Genomic DNA, 6,887 nt, shown 5'->3' on the forward strand with positions numbered 1-6,887 from the left:
TTATGAGTGTAGTATCGCGTAACAATCGCATCAGATCTTACATCTGAACGACCTCCGCACTACGTCCTAAAAATAGGCCAACATGGGCTTGGTAAACTAAGGTCCTTGGCTTCTAAGGCACATGATTGAAAGAATAATGCCTAACCACAAATAACTTGTGTGACATTATTATTCCAACATGACCTCCACCAAGTGAATGGACTCGCAAGTCAACTTGTTAAGGAATACTCCACACAAGTCGACAAGACTATGCCATTCTCCTATCCTAAAGTGCACTCGAGTTCGGGTATAGAACTCATCTCACAGAGATCACCAAAGCAAACAACAATTGTACATCAAGCAATTCAATCATTACAATCAATACAGTAATCCCAAATTGTACAAAAATATGTCATATAACAGATAAACAATATCATACAACAAGGGTGAAAAGTAGGCAAAACCACCAAGGAGTTGTCCCTAGTGGAGTCGCCACTTTTCTGTAGCGGTGTATTCGTCACTTTATGATTTATTGACTAAATCAAAAGCAAAGCATACAAAGAATCGAGTCGCCACCGCACTTTTATTTATCCAAAGGATTGGCTAAAAAGCGAACAAAAGCCTAAGAAGTTTTACACGTAGAAAACTAATGAAAGGTCAGAGATCTGGGTAAGGGGTTAATTACGCAATGGGAAGGTGTTAGGCACCCAAAACGTCCTAGGTACTCCTAGGGAGCCCTTTTCATAACTTTTTGTATGAAATGTTATTTGTTTATGAAATATTTATTGTGCAAACATGGATTGAAGGGATGAGAGAAGAATATACAAGTTATTATTTTTATGTTTGAACGGATGAACCCGTTGCCTACGTACCTTTCCATGGAAGGTAAGGATCAAAACACCGTAGTTCGGCTAAAAGATTTCCAAAATATGAGTGGATTGATTTTAAACAAAAGCCCTAAGGTCTTTCGTTATCCACGGGAGAAAACTCAACCTTATACAAACAACAAGTCCACCATGTGAGAAAAGCTTCAACTTGCTAATGAGGGGTTAACCCTATAATAAGCAAGGAAGTCTTACAATTCAATCACTAATGACAAAAGGTGAGATTAACATCAACCAACTAGGATAAATCAAACCTATGGCTAATGTATGAAAACTTATCAAGAATGGACAAAGCCACAAAACAATTGAATGAGTGAAATTAACCAATTAGGATTATTCACAAAAGTGGTCACGATATGATTAGAATTCAATTCAAAAGAAGTATTATGAAAATGAAGTTTGGAAAATCAAAGGCCTAGGGCCTAGGTTTCTAATTTGAAAACAAATGAGAATGTTTGCACAATAGTTTTCAAGTTTTGGATGCACATGCAAATGGAGGTTTAAAGAAACAAAAAGGTGGGAGGGTGAGGAAGTAAAACTTCTTAGATGTTCACCTCTTGAGATCATATGTAGATGATTCAAGTGATTCCTTTGGAATAGGGCAACAATGCAAATAACAGATGGACAAAGTAAATGGATACCGGATGCCAATCGATGGACTTATTCCAATCTCACAACACAAAATGGATACCGGATGCCAATCAATGGACTTATTCCAACCTCACAACACAAAATGGATATCGGATGCCAATCAATGGACTTACACCAATCTCCTAAAACAAAGAGAAACATGGATACCAGATGCCAATCAATGGACTTATACTAGTCTCACAAAACAAAGAGAAACATGGATACCAGATGCCAATCAATGGAGTTATACTAGTCTCCTACCATATCATGAGAAACAACTGCCAATCAATGGACTTATGCTTGCCTCATCCATGGACAAAACCAAATGTTGCAAAATAATAAACAATGTTTATGAAATGATATACAAGTGATGAAGACAAATGCACAAAGGCACACTCAAGCAAATATGCACAGATGAATCAAATAAGCAAACAAACAAGTCAATTAGCACACACTATATACAATCAATTAGGCTCAAGCAAGGTTAGGCTTTACAACCAACTGGAATGAGGTATTTTGAGCTCTTAACCCTAACATTGAGAGTTAGGGTGAAGCAGATGAAATGGAGATGAGGGGTGTGCCTCATAGCTCTTATCCCTGGTCAGGGAGAGCTTTGATCAATGGAAGGTGTGGGAGTTCAGAAAGTTGGAACTCTTCTCCACAAATGGACTCTATAAGATCTTGGGTTATTATTCACAATGCATGAACACATTGTGTGAGCAAAGTGAATGATACACTGAGTAGCAGGAGATGGATTACACATCTCTTTTATCTGCCAATTGCCTCATAAGAGGACTTTTCCTGCTTGGCACAAAGATTAAACAATCACAAGCATTGCCTCTTAAGGAGGACTTTAGACAGGTGCCTACCAATAACAGTAGGTCTTCCAGACTACATGAAGATGAGAGACCATACCTAAGTGGTTAAGCAACCAAGAAAAAGCAAAGTTCAAATGAACTTAAAGCAACTTAGGTACCTGTGGAAACAACTAAGCAAATCAGTATAAAACTCAGACAATCAGACAACAGTCAATAAGCAACAAACAATCCCAATGTACAAAATGTGTAAACCAAAAGGCAAACTCAAATGAGTTAGCATCAACCTACAAAACACACAAATGTTAGTAATCAAAAGCAAACAACAATACTCAAATGATGGAGCATCATCAATTATGCAACTTGATTGTTTAACCTGAAATCAAAGCTCAAACATAAGCAACCAACCACTAGGTCAAAGCCTAGGGTCAAAGATGGAGAAAAAATTTGAAACAGGGGCTGAAATTTAACATGAAGCAACTTCAATCACATCTTGACACATTCCAAAAGGTCTCACATCAAAATCAATCATCAAAAGCATTTCATGATCAAGTGAAGTTCAAGGCAATTTTAAAGCTCATATGTGATCATCATGAATGAAAAAAATCAAATCAAAACAGAAATGATTCAAATAATTCTGGAAAAAATCATGCATATTCAAGACATCTAATATGATCAACATACAAAAAATCAGAAGTATTGAACATCATTTGGCATGGCAATCACATGGTACAAGTTGGACAAGCAAAGGTGTGACACAAATTGTCACACCAACTTAGCACAAGCATAAAACAGAGATGATGCATAGGAAAAATACCAAACCAAAACCAAAATGTCCATCAATGTGTCTAGTTTCATCATGCAAAATTTCAAGGCCATTGGATAAGAAACAAGTATTTCATGATAGAATAAGGAAGGCAAGGTCAAATAAGCATATGTACTCAAACATTCTAGCACAAAATATTTTTCCAGCCAAGCACAACTTTCCAATTTATGCTCATAAAAAACTAGACAACATGAGGAGAACATAGCAAAAAATTGGGATCAAATTGGTTGAGTTTTCAATTTTATATGATTTTTTGAAGTTAAGGAAAAAATTGAAAATCAAAGATGAGCATAGCATGGTCAAAGGAGGGAAAATGAGTAAAATATGAAGCATTTGAAAATAATTCACTCGCCAGGAATCGAAGCCAGTGCGCATTTGAAATTGAGCGCTCAATTAAAACGACGTCGTATCAGACTAAACCCTAGCGCGCCAAAGGATTTCGTAGCTAATTTGAAATGTCGTAGCTAATTGGTAGCGAAACCGTGGTTGGTTCTGGAAATGAAGAACATTCAAGGTTGAAGATGAAGATCATCATGATCTTCATCTGGATTTTCCAGATTTTTACAAAAGTGTCCAGAAATCATCCAAAAGTATACCAATCGATTCGTCATGCAATGTACATTCAAGATCAACAATCAATTTCACACGAATCATCATAACAAAGCCAAATCGAAGAAAAACTTAAATGAACATCAAAACTTTAAACATGCATAACTAGCTCAAAACAACACCAAATCACACGATTCAAAGCTCAGCATAACCAGCACAAAGAGATCTGCAACAAAATGGCAAAGAAATTCAAAAATAAGAGATTCCAATTGTGACCTCTTGAAGTGCAGATTCGGATTTGGCTTGATTCAAGGCTTGTGATAGCTCAAATGTTCCTCTATGATGCTTGTATAGATTATTGAAGGAGAAATTGAAGCTTAATTGCACACGAATCCAACAGATTTTGAAAATTCCATGGATACTTCAAGCTTTGTGTATGCTTCAATATGGCGCCAATTGCTCCAATTCCACGTCCAATTCTTCTCAAGAACACTTCAGGATCATGAATCAAGCAATAGAGGAGCTTCTTGTGTGAATATTTGCAAGAAAAATTTGAGAGAAAAGTTTGAAGAATTTTGGATCTAGATCTGAAAAATGAATGTTAATCCTGAAAATAGTTATGCTTATCCTTATATACCTCCTACTAATCATGTTTAGATCATGCTTAAGCCAAAGCCAAAGTGTCGCAACCTGAAAAATACACTGCGCGAAAAAACAACCAGCGAAAGAAAATGACAGAAGAGTCGCCACCGTGCGTTATTCATCCCAAAGGAGGGAAAGGAAACGCTCGAAGTAAACCTGAAAAAGGAAAGGACAAGACAGGGTCTCGCAACCAAATCTTGGGTTCGGGAGTCGGTTATGCGAAGGGAAGGTATTAGCACCCCTACGCATCCGTAGTACTCTACGGGATCCACTTTTGTAGTTCTTGTCTAAAGGGTGTGAGTTTATCTTGTGCTGTTTACCAAAAAAAAAAGGTTAAATAAAAATGACTCGCGCGGATGTCGCATCCACTGCATACATATCTCATCTGAATATGAGAATCAGAGTCTTCGTAGCTCGGCTGACCTATGGGTTGGGGGGATGTGTGCTCGCTAAGACATCGCGTCTTATGCCTACGTATCTCATCTGGAATGAGAATCAGAGCAAGCCGTAGTTCGGCTAACTACGGGGTTATGGATTGGGTTTTGGACGAACGACGTCACTACGCAATCTACCGGATGCTCGACCTTTGGAGACTTACTCGCCTGTAGTAGAAGGAGTTAACGTGTTGCTTTGGGTTTTAGGGTTTGAGATGCTCAAGGGCAAAAAGGCAGTCCTTGACGATGGAACCGCGCTACCTGTAGGGATACGAACACATACAAAACAAACATGTATAAAGTAGATGTGCCAACAAGGGGCTCAGAAGTAAATAAACAAAAGAAAACAAATGCCTCCTATCGAGGTCTTCCAGCTAAGAAAGCGATAAAATGCAGAAAAGAGGTAAAAGTACCACACGGATAAAGATCCGAAGTAACAGCAATTAAAGGAGTAAGAAACCCAGGGATCTCCCAAGCTAATGCCATCAAATAAAGGTGAGTCAGTACAGGTAATTGGAATGAACCTCCAGGGGGTATCCCACAAATAAAGTGGGAAAACCACGCAAACCATCTCTGCAAGAGTCTGATGGGAGAGACCGGTTGAAATGTCAGGGTTTGCGTGAGATGGGGGCTGCTCTGAGTTCTCTGTCAGGTTCCTCTCTAGGTTTTGTCCAGGGTTTTGTTTCAAGGAAACCTCAGAGTATTTTGCTTCTCTTCCTTTTTCTGTCTGATCTCCCTCTTTTATAACCTGATTTTCATGGCTTTGTGGGCTCAAATGAGAGAGGTCCAAGTCCAAGTTTTTTCTATTATATTTTATTTATTTTTTATTATTATTTTTATTTATTTATTTATTTATTTATTTTTCGTTTTTTTTTTAAAGGTTTTCTTGGATCTAATTCTGATAGACATGATGAAATGCAATATGAAATGCTAAATGAATGCATGAATGAGGAGGGCAAATTTTGGGGTGTTACACAAAGGTGATTAGCAACTTTGAAGGTGTAAGTGCAAAATGAGTTTTTCACCCTATGCATGTGGTAGCCACGTGAACAGTGCATTTTGCTGAGCCAAAATCACTTAAAAATATCCCATGCAAGTTTTGGAAATGGTTTTGTATGCATATGATCCACCAAAATGATTTTATGGAATTTCCTTCACAAATCTTCATGAATAAGCCAATGACCATGCAAATGAAATTCATGTCATGTAATGGTACATTTGGAAAGTGCATGTTATGATGAACAAAATGTAAAAAGAACCACTCATTTTGGAGCTTTGGTTGAAAAGTTATGCCCATTTGAATCTTCAAGCATACTTTGCCATGATTTGATCATATCTCCTCAACCACACATGAGAAATTCATGATCTTGGACATTTTGGAAATGGGAGAGAAAGATCTACAACGTTCATGTTCAGCAAAATTTCATTTTAAGCTTTCTTGATGATGTAATATTAAGTTGAAGTTGGTCCAAAATCTTTCCATTTTTGGTAAGTTCAAATTATAGGTCACTTTCTATTTTTGGAAATTTTTGACTTGACTTCAAATTCTTCAATGTGAGTGTTTGAAATGTCAAATGAGACTTGTTTTAACATGAATGAAGTATTTCTAATCACTTCCCACTTCCAAATCCACAGTTGACTTTGTAGTTGACTTTCTAGGTCTTCAGTTGATTGGGAAATGTTCTGATGAAATTCAAGCCTCTACAACTTGGGATTTTGCTTCAAAATGACATCATAGCTCATATGAACTCTTGTGAATGATTGTGGGGTCCAAATATCAAGAATGACCACCATCTATTGCTCAATGAATGACTTTGATGCCTTGACCTGTTATTGCTTCATCTGCAAGACAAAGGTTAGATGACATATTTTTGTACTTTCTGGTTAGTGATAAGAAGAAAAGCAATGACATATAAATGCAAGGAATGCTTGGTGATCAAGAACCACTCTCAAAAAGATGACCCACCCACCGGGAAGGAAGCAAGGTGCACAATGATCCTTGAGGCAATGAAATGTTATGATATGATGCCATGAGGGATCTTAGGGACAAAATTGGGGTCTTACAATGTGCTTGTTGTCCGGTCTTGGTACAAGACTCCAAACTTGATTTCTTTCGAATTGGTTGAGT

Source organism: Lathyrus oleraceus, chromosome 4 (genome assembly GCF_024323335.1).
Source record: "Lathyrus oleraceus cultivar Zhongwan6 chromosome 4, CAAS_Psat_ZW6_1.0, whole genome shotgun sequence".
NCBI classification, from domain to species: Eukaryota; Viridiplantae; Streptophyta; class Magnoliopsida; order Fabales; family Fabaceae; genus Lathyrus; species Lathyrus oleraceus.